This window comes from Desmodus rotundus, chromosome 3 (genome assembly GCF_022682495.2).
Source record: "Desmodus rotundus isolate HL8 chromosome 3, HLdesRot8A.1, whole genome shotgun sequence".
Taxonomy (NCBI): Eukaryota; Metazoa; Chordata; class Mammalia; order Chiroptera; family Phyllostomidae; genus Desmodus; species Desmodus rotundus.
In genome coordinates this window covers 116,551,376-116,569,672 of record NC_071389.1, presented here as the reverse complement: position 1 = coordinate 116,569,672, position 18,297 = coordinate 116,551,376, and the positions used below count along the sequence as shown (strand labels likewise).

Genomic DNA, 18,297 nt, shown 5'->3' with positions numbered 1-18,297 from the left:
AAATTTCATAGAGGTGCACTTCTTCTACATTATTAGGAATTTGGTTGTTTTGACAAACCCAAATAACTGTGTTTTATAACATTTACACACTCTTTCCACACTCACAGAAAACAATATCTGCACAGTACTCCTGAACCAGGTAGCGGTCTTACAACATAGCACAGGTTTAAAAAGGAGGAACAATTTTTTAAGCCATTCATGTGCTGATGGGCACTTAGGTTGTTTCCAGCACTTGGCTATTGTAAATTGTGCTGCTATGAACATTGGGGTACACAGGTTCTTTTGAATTGGTGTTTCAGGATTCTTAGGGTGTAATCCTAGCAGTGGGATCACTGGGTCAAAAGGCAGTTCCATTTTTAGTTTTCTGAGGAAATTCCATACTGTTTTCCCCAGTGGCTGCACCAGTCTGCATTCCCACCAACAGTGCATTAGGGTTCCCTTTTCTCCACAACCTCTCCAGCACTTGTTGTTTGTTGATTTATTAACGATGACCACTCTGACCCATGTGAGGTGATATTTCATTGTGGTTTTAATTTGCATCCCTCTGATGGCTACTGACATTTACACAATGGAATACTACGCAGCAGAAAGAAAAAAGGAACTCCTACCTTTTTTGACACCATGGGTGGAATTAGAGAATATTATGCTAAGTGAAATAAGCCAGGTGGTAAAAGACAAATACCATATAATCTCATTTATAAGAGGAATCTAATGAACAAAATAAACTAATGGGCAAAACAGAATCAGAGACATGGGCACATGGAACAGACTGACAGCTGCCAGAGGGGAGGGGAGAGGGGAGAATGGTGGAAAGAAGGGACAGGAGTAGTTAAAGAACATACGTGAATGACCCATGGACATGGACAAGAGTGTGGGGATTAACTGTGGGAGTGGGGTGTGGGCTGGGTGGAGGAGGACAAAGGGGAAAAACTGGGACAACTGTAATAGAATAAACAATAATATAAATAAATAAATAAATAAATAAATAAATAAATAAAAAGGAGGAACACCTTCAGCTCACTGAGAATTTCCCCCAGCCCTCTCTACCACACTGCCTCACACCAGGCTCTCCCCAGCCAAAATCTTATTTCATTCGGATGTGACCTGGGGCCGCTCACATCCTCTTGCCCTGCTGAATCAGAAAGAGGTAGCCACAAAAAAATGGACAGATATTAGCTCTGAACTCCGTGGGAAATGACTACTTTTTCCTTTATCCTGGCTGCCAAATGACCAGACTTTACTCCTATGTGTTAAAAAACAAAGTTCGTCTTAAAATAGGTCCCCACCTCTGGAGGCACTCAGCCTGTATATGGAGATGTGTGCGGGAGGCGTTCATTTCCCGTGTGACTTCTCTGAGGACTCTGTCCACAGGATGCAGCCCTGCCTGCCTCAAGTTGATTAACTCGAGTACCTGATGGATAAATAGTCCCCAGACAGCACTTCATAAACGTCAACAGTTCTTTAATGTTCTTGACTGTTTACTGCAAAATGAGAACTCGCTGAGCAGGGGAATCGAGCTAAGGGGAGAGATTATAAAGATGAATAAGAACACGGCCGGCTTGGAGAGAGCTCCAAGGCAACTGCTTTTCAGAGTTACATCCAGGTCTGGCTTTAAATGGCTCAGCAGATGTTTGCTTTGCCATACTATGCGAGCCCGGTCGTGTATTTCCTGTTGCTGGTCCTCAGTTTCCCTCTCTGTGAAGTGGATGTTTCCTCTCTCACATCCCCTTTTGGAAGCTCCCACTGAATCATATACCCAGAGATTCCTCAGTGGACTCCTACGTCTCCCATTTGGGACAGGAGAGGTATTAGTGGTGGATCTTTATTGGCCAGTGTGGTACTTTCAGGGGTTTACAGAAGAGGCAAGCAACACACAGAGAGAAACTCACATGGCAGCATGCAGGTGTATTAGAAAACAAGTCGTTAGACCTGTGCACATAGCCCTCTCTACCACCCCACTCACACTCAAAGCAGTGGACAGACAAGAAGACAGGTAGGGGGAGCCATTTACACAGCCACGCTAGAAATCAAACAGACCCATGCTCACTCCTGGATATTCTGAGTCATCATTTCCCACGGCAAGGCTAGGTATCCAGCCAGCCTCCACTTCTTCCACTCCCTCAGCCCTGACCTTCACAGAGGTCATGGCCAGGGGTCGTGGAATACAAGGCTCTGAATGCACATTTAAGGCGGTACCATACCAAGTGTGAGGAACTCTGAGAATAAGACAGTCCCTGCTGTGAGAGGCTCACATCTGGTAGAGGAAGGAGCTGTACAAACAGTCACAAATCCACGTGAGAACTACCATTACAGAAGTGAGCACAGGGAGCTGGCTCCGTTTTTGTCCTCCTGAACTCTGGAAGGGTGGAAACTCTCCTTCCTTCCCAGGACGTAGTGCAGGCTCCGCAGTACCTGCTCAGCACAGGTGGGCTGTGAGCCATGCTGTCTCTGTGGGGACAGCTTGGCTAGTTTTAGTCCTCAGGTCCTGTCCTTTAAGTCAGCTTCTCCGCAGGTGTGTCTGGTGGTAGTCATTGAAAAAAGAGGTGATGAGGCTGAGTGCGTATCGGAGGATGGCCATTCGGAACCTGTCAGGGAAGGAACACTCAGTGAAGAGATTGTAAGAGGAGTGGGCAGCAATGGTCACAAACTGACCCTGGGTGAAAGAAAGAGGAAGAGGACAGAGATGGGAGAGAAGTGAAAAGCAGTCTTCACCCCTCTGTCTACCAGCAGGGGACAGGCTCCTACAGTTCAGTCTTCCTCTTCAGAAAATAATGAAGCTTGGTGAAACCCGCTCTCATTTTTCCCTAACCCATGAATCCTCCTGACCCTTCTCCTGGTTCTAACCCTCCCATCTGCCCTAATCCAGCCATGTCATGTTGACACTGATGATGTCTCAATGCATCCCAAGCCCCGGGAGGGACAGCTCAACTGTAACTACCATCTGGGTGCCTCCCCAAACCACAAGGCACCCAGGCACCTGGACAGTCAGTCAGGGATCACAGGCTCATAGGATACTAGTGTTTCAAGGTCATTCTAGCCCAGCCCCCTTGTTTTATGGATGATGAGACTAAGGTCTGAAGTATGGAAATCATTTGCTCCAGGTTCCACATCATATCTGGGAGTTATACTTGGTTTTTGGATCTGATGAGATGGTTGCTGAGACCCTTGCAAATTGGGAGACTATGTAAGACCCAGTGATGAGAAGGGCTAGCTCATGGTCAGATACCAAGTTACTGTTGTAGCCAAGGATAGAAACCAGGGCTCAATTAAGGTCCCTGGAGCCAAATGGGCCCTCTCACCAACTGCAGGTTGGTAAGATGTTGCTTCCACCACAGGCAGAGCTGCATGCCAGGCCCCAGACTAGCCAGTCCAAAGTACAGGCACACGCAGGCATGGACCAAGGAATTCAGCATCCTGACAAAGGAAGCCACAGAGTGGGGTGGGGAGATCAAGGGAAGTAATGGAACTGGGCATAGCTGTGCTTTGGGTTTTCCTTTTCGTATTTCAATCCTCCACCTTGCAGAGAACACCTTGGGAAGGGCCTACCAAGCATGTCTGGCATGAGCCCTCTGAGGTAATGATGCTGGTGGTTTAACAGGATGCTAAATGAGAGTGCTTATAACCCCCTCTGCAATGGCTCTGAACACTTCCTACAGCCTCCTCTCTGCACCAGGAAAGGGTGGCTAGGAAGCCTGAGGAACAACAGGGATAAAATGAGAACAGAGTCTGGTCCCATGGCCATGGGGAAGGGGAGCCTTTGGGGATGCACACCTCCCGAGCTGGGGGCTCCACCCAGTAGAGACAGGCCTGCCTTTGCAAGGGCCTGGGCAGGGCTGCCCTCAGCTGCATCACGTACCTCGACCCCCTGGCATGTATTTGACTCCAGCCCACCAGCTGAACAGCATGCACCATGGTGGGAGACGTGCGGGAAGGTGATCTGCTCTGGCTCCTTTGTAATGTAAAGAAGACCTGGAGAGGAAGAAAAGATGGCGTCAACTGTGGGAGCCTTCTTTTTCTGGACTGTCTTCTGGGGCTCAGCTATCAAGGATGGGTGCTTCTGCCTATTTTATTGAAGGGGAGACTAAGACTCAAGGGAAATAATACTAAACACCTGCACAGCACCTGCTACATGCAAGGTACTTTGTATGCATAAAACATCATATAAACACTTATTATAATAATACCATATGATCTATACTTAACTCAGTTTTACAGATGGAAAAACTGAGGCACAAGTTTTTACAACTAATAGTTGTCTAAGCTGGGATTTGGGCACAGCCTGACATGAGAGACTGGGCTCTTTCCAATATCCTATCCCACCTCCTAGGCACTGGAGAGAGGACTCAGGTACTGAACGCCCAGACAACCATAGGACAGATTCCCAAAGCTCCTCTGCTCATACTCCACTTTGGTCAAAGATCGATGAGAAAGAGCCCCCTTCCTTCCCTCACTACCCCGAACGCTCGGCTTCACCTCACCCTGCTCGATCCCGTGAGCCCTCTGGAGTCGCCAGCGGGGTCCTTCTCATTCCGGCTCACGGCCGGATTTGCTATCTGATGGCCCTTGCCACATCATATCAGCTTCAAAAATTTTGTTTTTCTTTAGATTTGCATTTAATCTGGGGCCTAGCTGCTAATGGGAGAGAATGCCTACTTTTTGCAGGTGTGCGAATGAAGAGTGGGGCCCGTGGGAGCGGGGTGGTGAGTGTCCTTCCTCTGCCAGCTAGTGGGGCCAGCGTTTGCTCTGATCAGCCTCGGGGGCAGCCACCTGGACAAACCCTGAGAATATCCAACAGGGACACTGGAAGGAAGTGTTCACACAGATGCTGCATGTACACCACCCCAGAAACAGCTGATGGTGGTAACTCGGCACAAGCCCCTAAGGGACAGGGCACTTACCATGTCAAGCAAGTCAAAGGCCTATGAGAAGAAACACTACCAACACACGCTCGCCATCTGCTGGTTAGAATGGGGAAGTGCAGTCAGACCTGTGTCCCGCTGGGGGCACAGCTTCGTCCTGGCTTCAGCCCCAGTCCTCACTGTTCCTCTGAGCTCCCTGCTCCCACAGTGCCCACCTGTCTGCAGGGAAGACGCCTGTTAGCATAGGAAAGATGGAGATAGTACTGCAAGTGATAACATAAGGACTCTTCAAAAGTGCCCCAGGCTGCCGTCATGCAATCTAAGGAGTACAAGGATCACCTGGGATTTTGTTTATTGAAAACACATTCTTAATCAGTGTGCTGGGGCTGGGACATGAGATTCTGCATTTTCAACAAGCCCTAGGTGATGCTAGTGCTGCCAGTCCTTGGGCCAGACTATAGCCCATCGTTCAACATCCCTGTTCAACATCCAAATCACTACCTGGTAACTTGTCAATCCTCAGATTTTCTTTTTCTTTTTCTTTCTTTTTTTCCTCCTCCCTCCCTCCCTCCCTCCCTTCCTTCCTTCCTTCCTTCCCTTCTTCCTTCCTTCCTTCCTTCCTTCCTCCCTCCTTTCTTCTTTCTCTTCTCTCTTTTCTTTCTTTCCCTTTCTCTCTCTCTTCCTTCCTTCCTTCCTTCCTTCCCTTCTTCCTTCCTTCCTTCCTTCCTTCCTCCCTCCTTTCTTCTTTCTCTTCTCTCTTTTCTTTCTTTCCCTTTCTCTCTCTCTTCCTTCCTTCCTTCCTTCCTTCCTTCCTTCCTTCCTTCCTTCCTTCCTTTCTTTCTTTCTTTCTTTCTTTCTTTCTTTCTTTCTCTCTCTCTCTCTCTCTCTCTCTCTCTCTCTCTCTCTCTCTCTCTCTCTCTCTCTCTCTTTCTTTCTTTCTTTCTTTCTTTCTTTCTCTTTCTTTCTTTCTCTCTTTCTTTCCTGTGAACAGAACCTTTTGTTCTGCTTACAGTCGAAATAGAGAACAGCTAAAACTAAAGAAATATCTACCACTTAGCCAGCACTCAGTGTATGCCAGGCCCAGGGCTAAACATTTTCATACATTACCTAATCTAACCTTCCTTCAATTATTTCCTTTTACAAAGCAGGTCTTATTACGTCCACTTTATAGATGAGAACACTGAGGCCATAAAATGTAAGTAGGTGACCCATGGTCACACAGCAAGTGACTGGCAGAGCTGAGGTTCAAGCTGAGGTCTTCTGAGCCTGTGCTGACCCAGCCGGTGCACGCCCACTCGCAGCCATACTGTCCTGCCAGGGGTAGCCCACAGGCTGGCAGAAGTTGCTGTAGTTAGCCAGGCGCAAGGTGGCCATGAACTGGGAGAAAAAGAAAAGGGAAAGACCAAGTCATAGTCTGCTTCCAATGTGATGAGACCTGACTAGTCAGGGCTGGTGGGGCTAACAGCTTCCCCGGTCGTGTTCTGGACATTACCGTCCCTCCTCAGCCTCACTGACACTTGGTGAGTGATCGCTACGGACTCTTGCATGCATCTTGCTGGTCTCCAACTTTTATTTAATGTGGGAAAATCTGAACTGTAAACCCACACAGGGCACCGGCTATGTGCAAGACTCCAAGTTAGGTGCTGAAGTATTGGAGGGGACACAAAGCTGGCACACACCAGCCCTGCCTGCCCCCAGGGAGCTCAAAGCCTCACTGCGGATGTAGGAAACATACTTCACCTTTACAGGTGGGGCCAGATGAAGAGTAGGGAACAGGAGGTGTTCCAGAAGTCCAGGAGGTGAACTGGAGAATGAGCAGGCTGTGGGCAGATAGAGGGGAGGGAGAAGAAGCCTCAAGCCAGGAGAAGAGTGCATGGTGCCTGACCCTCCTAACTCATGAGGGGCAAGCGAGGGAGCAGTAGGCCCTAATGGGGGCTCCCACTAGGGGAGGAGCAGCCACAGAAGCAGAGAGAGAGAAGAATCAGTTAACAAGGGGTCTTGAAGGCTATTTTAAGGACCTTGAATTTTATTATTTGTTGACTCATTTGACAATGATGTGTCATCAAAGGGTACTAAGCACTTCATGCTTGACACTGTTCCAAGCACCGAGCTACTTCAGTAAAACAAAGTATAAAAACCCCTGCCTCGAGGGACTCACCGTTCTGGTCATATGGGCAAAGGCAGCTACGAAGGACTTCTGGGCAGGAAGCTGACCTGGGCTTGGCAGATTTTCACGGGATTATGGTGGCAGCAGAGTAATTTGCCACCACAGTGAAGTGACAAGTACTCTAAGGTGTGTTTCATAAGTTGTCTTTTCCTGCCACGTGGTACCAGACATTACGCTGGGCGTGGCTGTGCCTTCGCCGCTCTTGCAGTCTGGAGGCAGCACAAATATGCAAATCACAAGGCAGAGGTCGCAGGCTCTCAGGGTGGGAGAGGGGGCTGGTTTGCAGTGTTTGCCAATTCCTGTGGTGTTGGGAGATGCACAGTCGGTCCTGCCCCATCCACCTCAGAGAGTGGAGGGGAAAACCCAAGGAAGGGAACAAATAACCTGGCCTTGAGGAGTCAGGGAAGTTTCCTGAGAGGTGATAATGGCTTGTATCTGCATGAACTTGTCAGAGCACCAGGGGAGAAGGGCATTTGTGGCGGAAAACAATCATGTGCCAAGGCCACGGTGCCTGAGCAGTGGGGCTGAGAGGCCGGTGAGCAGGGCTGCTGGGGGGTGGGGTGGTGGTGGAGGGAGACAAGGCTGGAAAAGACGGCTGAGGCCAGAGAGGGCTGCGGACGGCCTCGTAGGCCCATCGGAGGAGTCTCACCTTAGCCCCTGCCAGTCAGGAAGCCACCAGAGGGCCCCACAGGCAGAGGCCGATCCACTTTTGGGAAGAAGGGTCTGTCAACAGTGTAGAGGGTAAACAGGATGAGATATAAGGAAGAAAGGCACTCCAATCCATGAGGGTGAGAAGAAGAAAGATGCGGTGTCAGCACCCGCTTCTTCAGACTGACCCCTCGCCTTCTCCCTGTGAGCACGGAGGCAGGTGGGGGAGGAGGCGAGGGTGCCACCTGCTAAGCTGCTTAGCCCCTCCGTGCCTCCCAGCAGTGCTGTCAGGAGGCTCAGGGGAGCGGACCCTCAGAATGTGCCAAGTGCGGTGCTGCCGTCGTGAGCCCTGCAAAACATTAGTGAAGTGACCACTTTCTCTGAAAAGCTTTTCCTGAACCCCCAACGCTAGGCTCAGAGTCTGGGTCCCTGCCCCTCCTGCCTGTGCCTGGAGCTCACTTTCTGTCGCCCTGCTCATGCTGACTTGTAATCTCCTGTTTCCGCATTGGTGCCCCTCCTAGGTGCGAGCTCCTGGGGGCAGGTGTGCCTTGTCCAGCAGCGACTCTGCAGGTCCCAGCACATCCCGGCCAAAGCTATGCCCCTGCTCACTCACTCACTGACCCTTTGCTGAGAGCAAGGCGTCTGGGAAGAACACTGGCTTTGGAGCAGAGGTTAACAGAGCCCAGGTAGAAACAGGAGGTGGTGGGGGCTTCTTGCTTATCCTGACTTGGACTCTTCCATTTAAGGAAAAGGACAATGGGAGTTAGTAATAGGGATTGGTGTCTCCACAGGGAGACAACGTAGCTCCTACATGCATGCCCATCATGGTATTTCCATGTTCTGCAAAGGAAGATTGTAGTTTTATTTATCCCTTGGACACCCCAAAAAGGAAGAAACCCCAGAACTCTGCAGGGTGCCCACCAGCGTTGCCTCCGAGAATATGGCCCCTGTGAGAACCACCAAGCCCAGGTGGTAAGCGGCAAGGGGTCCTGCCAGCCTCAGAGGCCCCCACTGGGACGAGACGTGAGGGCTTGCTGCCAACAGGAGAAGACAGAAGACAAAGGGGTGGCAGGGAGTGACAAGTGTACCAGGAACCAGGAATCGGTCCTCAGCTCTAGAAAAGCAAAGGAGAGGGGCAGACAGTGGAGCTAGCCATCATGCCCACCACCACCCCCCAGCCCCTAGCCCTCCCCGTGGTCCCCTCCAGCCCTGCATCACAGTTTCTTGATCCTCAGACTGACTGACATTGGGCTAAACAAACACACACAAGAGCTCCCCATCAGATGGCAGCATCATCTACCTCTGTTTTCTCCGGCCCAGCAGTGTTTGTTCCAGAGTTTCCCAGGTTGGGTACTGGTCCTTGTGGGCCTGTAAGTAAAAGCAGGACTCACGTCTCATCCATAACCCCTTTATTGTCTCCCTCCCCCCAGCATGGCCAGCTGCGGGTCTACAGACCCCCACTCCCACCCATAACCACCGGCTTCGGGGCCTCCCCACTGTCCTGTCCCTGCCTTTGTACCCTGGATGACCGCCTGCTGTGCACCTGTGGGAAGGCCCCACTGGCCATCACTCTGCCCCAGTCCCCACACCCTTTGCTGCTCCACTTGGGATCTCCAGCCTCTGCAGTGTCATCAGATAACAGGGCTCAAGGGACATGGCTATTATGCCACAGCGAGGGGGCAGGCAGAGAGGCACGGAGCTCTCCAGTGTCCCTCTTCTGTGGCTCGCTGACTCGCTGGTGCCCTAGCTTCCCTGCCTCTCCCTGAGCCCACCACGCCCAGTCCCTCCAGAGCTGAACTTACCCCTGTTTCTTCTGTGCTCCTCCGGTCTTGCCCAACACTGCTCTGGTCACTTGGAGTGTTGAGGCTGGTAGTGGGTCTCAGCGACAGGTCCTCTGGGCTCCAGGGTGTCAGGGGAGACCCTGGGTAGTCCCACCCTCTAGATGCTCTCTAGTCTTGTGCTCTGATCTGTGGATGAGCCCCAGCCCCAGCCCCTGCACACACACTTACACACTCACATTTATACACTTACTGGGAACCCAGAGACGGGGCTGCCATCCACGCCCCGCAGGACACCCTGCCATTCTCACGGCCCCAGGGAGAAAGAGGACAAGAGGCAGCCTGGTGGGTGGAGGAAACTCAGGGGGCGAAGGAGGACTGCAGGGCTCTGGAGGGGTGGGGCTCCGGAGAGGGCAGGGGGACAGTCAGGGATGGTCAGCACCCTCGGGGAGGAAGACTGCCCACACCCTCCTTAGCATCCTCTCGACCTGTGCCCCCATGAGTCCTCCTCAGCAAAGGCGACCCTCTTCAAGGGGCAGGTGTGCATAGAGACACCACACTTCATGCCTCCACCAGGGTAGGCCACTGCCTTTCGTCTCAGGCTTAAGTCTCCCTCCCTCTGCCCCTCTTTCCCACATGGTGAAGGATGAAATATATCTCTTTTGGAACCTGCTAAATCCTCACACTTCCTCTAGCTCTCTGCTCACCAATGGTCTAACAGAGCATTGGGAAATGGAATTCCCACCCACCTCCATCCACCTGTGCCTAACGGGAAGTGATTAACCTGGCTGTTTTTCCAAATTACCTCTCTTAAGCGCATCCTTTCCTCTTTATAAGATACAGGGATTAAAAAGCAGGTTTACAAGCCCAGTTGCTGACTGAAGGGCCATGGCAGCCCACGATCTAAATCTCACTCCATAGAGATTCCAGAGAAGCTTCCAGAGCCAGGCTCTTCAGAATGTAGCGCCTCAGCCCCTCCTCTGACTAGACAGACACAGTGGTCCTGCGAAGGACACTCAGGTTGACATGAGCCCAGGATTACCTGTGTGCACGGCCAAGAGGGTAAGTGGCTTAAAGAACCAGAACAGTGAGACCATCCCCACCAGGAGGGTGCGGTTTAGAAACACCATGGACACAGGCTCCTGGTTACATGCCTCTACATTTGCACCAGCTGCCACAGACCCCCTCAGCGCCCCTGCCCTCCTGCCTACCTGCGAAAAGTTTCCCTCAGGGTCTGGCTACAGGACAAGCCCTTGTGGCCTCCCATGTCTGTCACGTGCCACTTCCCACAGAATCAAGTCAAAACTCTTCGGTGGGGACTTCAAGGCTGCTCCCATTCCAGCCAGGCCCTCCCACCCACAGACCCACGTGCTGCTTCTGCCATGGCTGTCCCTCTGGTGTCCCCACCCTTACAGGCACAGCCACACCCAGCACTTCCCTGACCAGCCACACACCTTCTCTACCCTCCACCTTCTCTGTGTGACGCAAGCCCTCCTCTGCCACAGAGCCGCCACTCACCCTTCCCTCCCCAGAACAGGCCCGGGCTGTACTCAGAGGTTAGCTTGTGAGCTAGGTGGTCCAGAGAAAACGGTAAAGTCCTGTGGGGAACGACCCCACACTGCATTTCCCAGGCTGATGGAAACCCTAGGTGACATCAGGAAGAGGTAAGTAAAGGTGTACAGGCCGTGGTCGGCACCCTGCCCTCAGACCTCACCTGTGTCTGCGTAACCCAACCCCTTGCATGTGGAGAGGCTTACTCTCATTATGGGAGAACCTCCGAAAAGCCTCTATAGAGGACCAGACACCTCCACGTGCCCCCCTGGTAGGTAGGGGGGATTGAGAGGATGGGACTGTGAATGTTAGGCAAGGCATGCCACAGTCTAGTGCCCTTTCTCCGAGCTTGGCCCATGTCTGCTGTGACGGTGGAGCCCACGTATCACCTGGGGTGCCCCCCCCCCCCCCCCGTTAAATGCCCCCTGGGCTCACGGATCATAGAGATTAGGCCACAGTTTGTCTGTCAGTGTCCCACAGCTATAAAATAAGATGGTGACTGGGTGTCACGACAGGTCCTACTGCCCCAAGCAACACAATAAAAGACATAAAAACCCAACCCTTCCTCAGGTACCCACCGTGTTCACAGAGCCCCGGCTGACCTCGGGGGAGGGGGGATCGAAGCCCCTTCTGGGCTGTGAGGTGAGACGGTGCCAACCTGAGGCCCGTGGGCTGGCGCTCCCATGGGTGAGCTGTGGCATTGCCAGAACGGTACACTTACATGCCTTTAACACACAACAGCTAGCATTGTTACATCATTACCATGGGCCAAACACTGCCCTAAACACCGTATTCCCTCTAACACACGTAACCCTCACAACCCCATGAGGTGGGTATGATCAACACCCCCTTTTACTGATGAGGAAATCAAGACGCAGAGAGGTTCAGTGACTTTTCCAACGTGACACAGCTCCTAAGTAGCAGGGCCAGGATTTAAACCCAGGCAGTGTAGCGCCAGAGCCCCTGCACTTCTGTGCCTTTAGTCTCTTGGAGTACCATGGTTGGTTTTATTGGTGTGGAAAAGAATCAAAGTGCCACCTTTCCCCGCAAATGGGAATACATGGTTGAGCAAAAGTAGGTTTACGGCCCTGGCTGGTGTGGCTCAGTGGATTGAGTGTCAGCCTGCAATCCAAAGGGTTGCTGGTTCAATTCCTAGTCAGGGCACATGCTTGAGTTGCGGGCCAGGTCTCCAGTAGGGGGTGCGCAAGAGGCAACCACACATTGATGTTTCTCTCTCTCTGTTTCTCTCTCCCTTCCCGTCTCTCTAAAAACAAATACATAAAATCTAAAAAAGTAGGTTTACAGGTGTGAGTATATGAAACACATATTTGTGTCTTTTTATTTATTAATTATTGTATTATTTTCCACATGAACAACTGTAAACTCACCTTTGCCCCACCCTGTATACATTTTCCTGTTGGTTCTCACAGTAACTTTGTGCAAGTAGCAACAAAAGGCAGCCAGTCTCCCTCCCTCCTTCCCTTCTCCCTGATGCCCAGTCACTCACTTCGGCCAGACCAGGGATTCTCTTTTCAGACCCTTGGGATTTGGAGCAGAGATGTCTCAGCCACCTCTGTGTGGGGAAATAGGCCCTAAGGAAGTGGCCAGGCCCCCACCCCCATTGGAACCAAAGAAGCTCCTGTCCCCTCCCTCCCATCTCCCTCTCCTGTACAGAATTTTATGGCAATACAAGAGTAGCACAGCTCTTCCAAAAACACTGAAGATGGCTGCACTAGACAATGGGGATTTAACCCACAGTCTGACCTGGGCAATTTGGGCTGCTGTATTTTGCCTCTTGCGTAGGCCGTCATAGGGAACATTTCTTTCTCCACTGTAGGGAAGCTATCAAGGGCACCCTCTGACTCCGCAAGCCCTCCTTCCAGAACCCAGGTGGTTCCTTTCTCCCTGTTGTTAGTGGGAAGGGCTGTATTCTCAGGGCCAAACTGGCAGCCTCACCAGCCATAGTAGGTCTTATCTTTGACTTTATTATATTCTTCAAACATTATGTTCCTCTCACATCATTTATTTATCCTTCTGTTTCATTATCGGTTTGTAAGTTGCTGCAACATTTTTAGAGTGGTGTGCAGGAGGCTGTCAAAAAAACTTTGTTACAAGTTCCTTCTGTACACTTGTTATGTATCACTGTGGATTACATGGCTGGCCCAGAGTCAGGCCGCGTGCGCCCCCATCACCCGACCTGCTTCCAAGCACCTGCTTCTCTGGTGAGTAGTGGGGCCAGAACTTGGTTCCACTAATTTCACTACAGCCCCTCAACTATGCAAAAGGCTAGGCTCTTTGAAGTTGAGACATATTTCTCAACACAACTCTGGGCAACTAGTTCCAAACCTGAGGACCTCACGCCTGAATAGACTATTCCTGAAGATAAGAGGAGGAGAAAATGTGTGTGCAAGTGTATCTCTGGGCATGCAGATGTGAGTGTGCATGTCTGAGTGTGCCGATGCCCACAAGTGTGTCCTGAACACGATGTTCTCCAAGGAAATTTCCGCCTCTCTGTCTGTGTTTGCCTTGATCGGCCCTCCTTGCCCTGCCCATACCAGTTTCTGTCACCTTTCTTTCTCTGTTCTCCTGTTTCCTTGAAAAGCAGCAAGCATGAACAACAGAGAAAGACTTGGCCAGGTGAAATGGAGGTGCAGTGTTGGGCAGCCACCGCTGGGAAGAGAGACAGAAGGAATGGAGTGGAGACCTGATGTTGGGGGCAAAGGACAGAAGTGAGGTTGGCAGAAGGCAGGCAGTGCAGTGGGTGCCATGGAGGCGGGGGCCCAGGACACCCTATCATGGACAGAGATGCCCTTGTCACCAGTCAGCCAAGCAACTCCCTGGACCTAAGTAAACCAGACATGTCACCATGGTCCTGCAGTGTGTCCCTTCCCCACGTGTTAGACAGGAAGCAGCCCCAGGCTTTGCAGGTCAAAATCGGCAAGCAGAGCGGAGGCCTGGCCTCATTTCCCACTTGCCTTGCCCCTAGACCCTCCCAGCTCTTGTCACATCGTGGGGGCTGGGCAGGAGACAGGCTGCACCTGGCTGGCCTCTGGCAGCGGCCTTCCCCTGTCCCAGCCAGCTGACCCCAGAGCTCACTGTAAGAATCACTCCCGGTGCCTGGCAGGGCATTGCTTACAGACACAGGAATGGGTCTTTGCACATTGCGGGCCATTACTAACAAGGATAACTGAATCATTCATTTCATTAACAACAGGGTTTTGGCAGATAATTGTGCAAGAGGCAATTAGCAGTTATGCCCATTCCAGGAAAGAGCGTGGCAGGCTGATTTTCAATGGAGCTTCCAGGAGAAATATGAGACACGGCTGAAACCACCACTGGGCTCTCACCTTCAGAATGAGCTGCTCTTTTAAGCCCGTGGCTTTATGGCTTTCTAGTCAGAGCTGAAACAGAGAAGAGTTCAAGTTTGCTTCTTGCACAAAGACCGGCTGGGTGCCCTTGACTTTTCTCTCCTCTTTAGTAGAAGAACGCTCCAAATTCCATTAGCCCCACTTTCTGCTCCACTATGCATCCGATTTTCACAGGCCCTCCACACTCATCTTCCTCAAGTGCTAATTGTTGAGTTGGCCACCCGATCAGGAAGTGGCCAAGGGTACCCATTGTCTGTAGGTTTCAAGTTCAGCTCAGATTAGTACTAAAGTCCTCCCTGAGTGCATCACCTGATAAAAAGAGAAATAAAATGAGCTACATCCTTTACAATAGCATGTGTATTATTCAGCCATATAAATAAAGTATTGATTCAGCTTACGATGTGGATAAACCCTGAAAACCCTATGCCCAGTGTAAGGAGACAGTCAGAAAGTTTGTATGATCCCATCTACATGAAATTCCAGAATAGGCAGGTCCAGAGAGACAGAAATAGACTCGTGGTTGCCAGGGGCTGGGGGCAGCAGGAGGGAGGAAATTGGGAGTAACTGCGAGGGGGCATGTGGTTTCTTTTGGGAGCGTCGAAACTGTTCTGGAATTACATAGTGACGATGGTCACATAATCTACGAATACACTAAAGACTGAACTGTACACTTCAAAAGGGTGAATTTAATAGTGTATGAATTCAAAACTTAAGAACTCCTCCCTGAATCCAAGGCATGGCGCAGGGGTGGGCTGCCCGGGGCCAGCCCTGCAGGGCCAGACATGCCGCCACCGGCACAGACCTGGGACCAGGGCCAAAGGGACTGCATGGATGCTTGTGTCATGACCCCTTCGAAGGGATCTTGGGCCTCTGTGCACAAAACCAGTGCTGGGTGCGAGCTAAGATTACTTACACTCAATGAGGAAACACTCCTTCTTCTAACACTTCTCCTATCAGGCAGATAATTGAAGTAGCTCAAAATGCTGAAGGACCCTCCTCCCCCTGCCCTGTTCTTAATTCTCAAAGGAGTGTTCTGGGGCATTTCAGGCACTGCGATGTCCAATGAGAAGTTCGTTTATTAGCAGAACTCACTCCCTCATCTTCAAATCCTGCTGTCTTATTTGATTAAACACTTGTCCAGAATTAATACTTTCTCAAGCATGTTTTCCTGTGCCCAACTTTGACATTTTTACATTTTATTTACAAATAATATAGTTGTTATTTGAGTATTTCTGGGATCACTGTTACTATTATTTTTCAGACACAAGAATATCAGACGGCCCTGGCTGGCCTGGCTCTGCTGGTTGGAGTGTTGCCCCATAACCACAAGGTTGCATGTTTGACTTCCAGTCGGGGCACACGTCTAGGTGGTGGGTTCAGTCCCGGGTCTGGGCACATGTGGGAGGCAACCAATCAATGCTTCTCTCTCATGTCGGTGTTTTCTTCTCTCCCATCCTCTCTCTCTAAAAACAATGAAAAAATTTCCTCAGGTGGGGATTAAAAAAAAAGAATACCGGATAAAAGAATAAAGACATACTATGAGGATATTAGGTACTATTGCTCTGAGCTACAAGGGAGAGATGTTTACAAAGGAATAAAATGCACTTTGGTGATGCTGGAGAACAGGGGAACATGGAGCTGTGTGTGTAGTTTTAGATGTATTTGCTCGATAATTGGTCTTATCCCTTCATGGCCACCCCTTGGGTACCTCTCTGACTCCGTCTCTCCATTTGGGGAAGGGAAGGGGAAACAGACTGCCCTGGAATTCTTAAGGGACACTATTCCCTTATTCCACCACTGACTTGTCACTGTTGAGAAATAGTTCTGACTGTTACCCTCTTCTCTTCCCTCATTATTTTACTTATTCTTATTTTATTTTACCGTTCACTGCACTGAATTAGAAAGGGAAGGACTGAATTAGCTGTGGAAGGCAGGAGTTCAACCTCATGGGAACACAGTTGGTTGTCTGTGGATTTGGGGGTCCCTGCAGTGGTAAAGGAGCTAGGGCGGTGGTAGAGGGAGGTCAGGCCTGGATGACGGGGCCCTGGGCTCTGGCTTCAGCTTTGCCTCTCCATTATCCAGTGGTCTTGAGAAGTTATTTTTCTGGGTCTCAGTGTCTTTTCCTGTGAAGGGTCTAGACTGTGTGCCCTGGTCTGGGTCTCTAGGGTTTCATGACTTCCAGCCTGTGTCATTTCATCATAGTAATATCGTTCACCATACCAACCAACCAAGAAGTCAGCCACTCGGAGTCACTGTCAAGGGCAAAACAAAGCACTTGTTGCCAACGTCTGAGCTCCGGTGGGCCGCCTATGGAGCCAGCCCCTAACCTGCTAACCTGCGCTGTGTGAGATGACTCTGGTGAGTAAGATCGCTCATTGTTGAGTGCCTCTCTGAGTGAATCAGCTCCCAGTTGCTTTGGTGCATTTGCCTTGACACAAATCTGAGAGGGGGCGGGGGGAAGGCAGGCAAGCAGACAGGGCATGGAGCTGCCTGGGGCTTGGTCTGACTGGCAGGGGCAAAGTCAGCGAACCCAGGAATGCGGGGAGGAATAATGTCACAGGATCCTTGTGAGAAGGGGCTGTGTCTGCATCTTCTCATTTCGACCAATGCCAGGGCTTGATGGAAGACAGGGTCTGCCCTGTGGCATGGCTGCTGGGAGGAGAGCCTGGCGCATCCAGCCGGGAAAGCACACGGTACTTATCTAGTCACATTTGCTATCCACACACCCTCTGTGCCAGCGATTCTCACCTGCGCAGGGTGAGAGCCTAGAGAAATGCTCACAGGTCAGCTGAAGGTGTTCCCAGCAGTGCCATTTGTGGGTGGAGCCCAGGAGACTGGGGAGTCTGCCTGTGGGAGACTGGCCAGGCACTGGGTGAGTGCACTCTGTGAAGCAACAAACTAGAAGGACATGGGGTGGCATGGAGGGACCTCAAAACCACAGTATCAAGGGGCAAAGTAAAAAGAAAACTAGGTTTATAACATAACACTTGATGTAAATTAAACAAGTATGCACCCAAAAGAGCAATACACAGCTTGGAAGGATGCACACCCATAAAAGGATACACATTAAGCACATTGAAACGGTTGCCTGTGGCCCTGGCCAGTTAGCTCAGTTGGTTAGAGCATCACCCCGATAGCCAAGGTTGAGGGTCCAGTGCCCGCTCAGGGCGCATGCAAGAATCAGCCAATGAAAATATAAAGAAGTGGAACCAAAAAAAATCAATGTTTCTCTCTCTCTAAAAATTTTTAAAAAAATATTTGCCTGTGGAATGGGGCATGGGAGTGAGAAGCAAAGGGAATGAATAAATAAATGAAATAAGTAAAACAAGACAAAGACAGTTTAATGACTGGAGAACTATGATTAAACCAAACCTCTACACCAGAGATAAAGACAGAAGATAAAGCTGGAAGATAAACCTGACAGCTGGAAATTACTTTCTGGACACAGCTTGTGCCTAGAGCCCAGTGAGGCTGGCACTTCATGTGCTCACCATCACAAACCCTGGTGCCGCTATGTCTTACTCCTACCACGCCACCGTTCTCTCACTGGTCAGGAACAGGAAAGGAAAAGCAAACAAGGGACTCCACGGTGTCCTTCGGGGTGCAGACAGCTTCTCTGCTGGAGCGGCTTCCACTCAGAGACATGACATAGTGGCCTGTTGAGGGGGTGTCACCCCTCAAGCTGGTAGGAAGGGGTGTTTGGCTGACTCTTAAAGCCTGCACTCAAGACCAAGGAAGCCTCTGCAGACCTCATCCTGTTACTCCCTGCCACACCACAATATGGAGCATTACAACCCTCCAATTAAAAGTCACTCCAAGGTAGGTCAGCAGCAGCAAAAGCATCCTGATTCCCAGGTCTACCGGGACACAGCCACTGCTGCTGGAGACGGTTCCATCGGTGGCCCCCAATGGACATGCCTCTTGGA

At 50.8% G+C, this 18,297-nt stretch overlaps 2 long non-coding RNA genes across 2 annotated transcripts; both read right to left on the bottom strand.

Annotated features, from left to right (window-relative positions):
- Positions 1 to 1,045: 1,045 nt before the first annotated feature.
- Positions 1,046 to 6,204, bottom strand: LOC123480458 (uncharacterized). The gene is made up of 5 exons (XR_006656478.2): positions 5,967 to 6,204; positions 4,899 to 5,078; positions 4,654 to 4,778; positions 3,857 to 3,969; positions 1,046 to 2,585 (listed from the first exon to the last, which is right to left on the bottom strand). It is a non-coding gene; the product is annotated as an uncharacterized lncRNA (long non-coding RNA).
- Positions 6,205 to 7,103: 899 nt separating this feature from the next.
- On the bottom strand, positions 7,104 to 10,777 carry LOC123480463 (uncharacterized). The gene is made up of 3 exons (XR_006656488.2): positions 9,477 to 10,777; positions 8,975 to 9,042; positions 7,104 to 8,788 (listed from the first exon to the last, which is right to left on the bottom strand). It is a non-coding gene; the product is annotated as an uncharacterized lncRNA (long non-coding RNA).
- Positions 10,778 to 18,297: the final 7,520 nt, after the last annotated feature.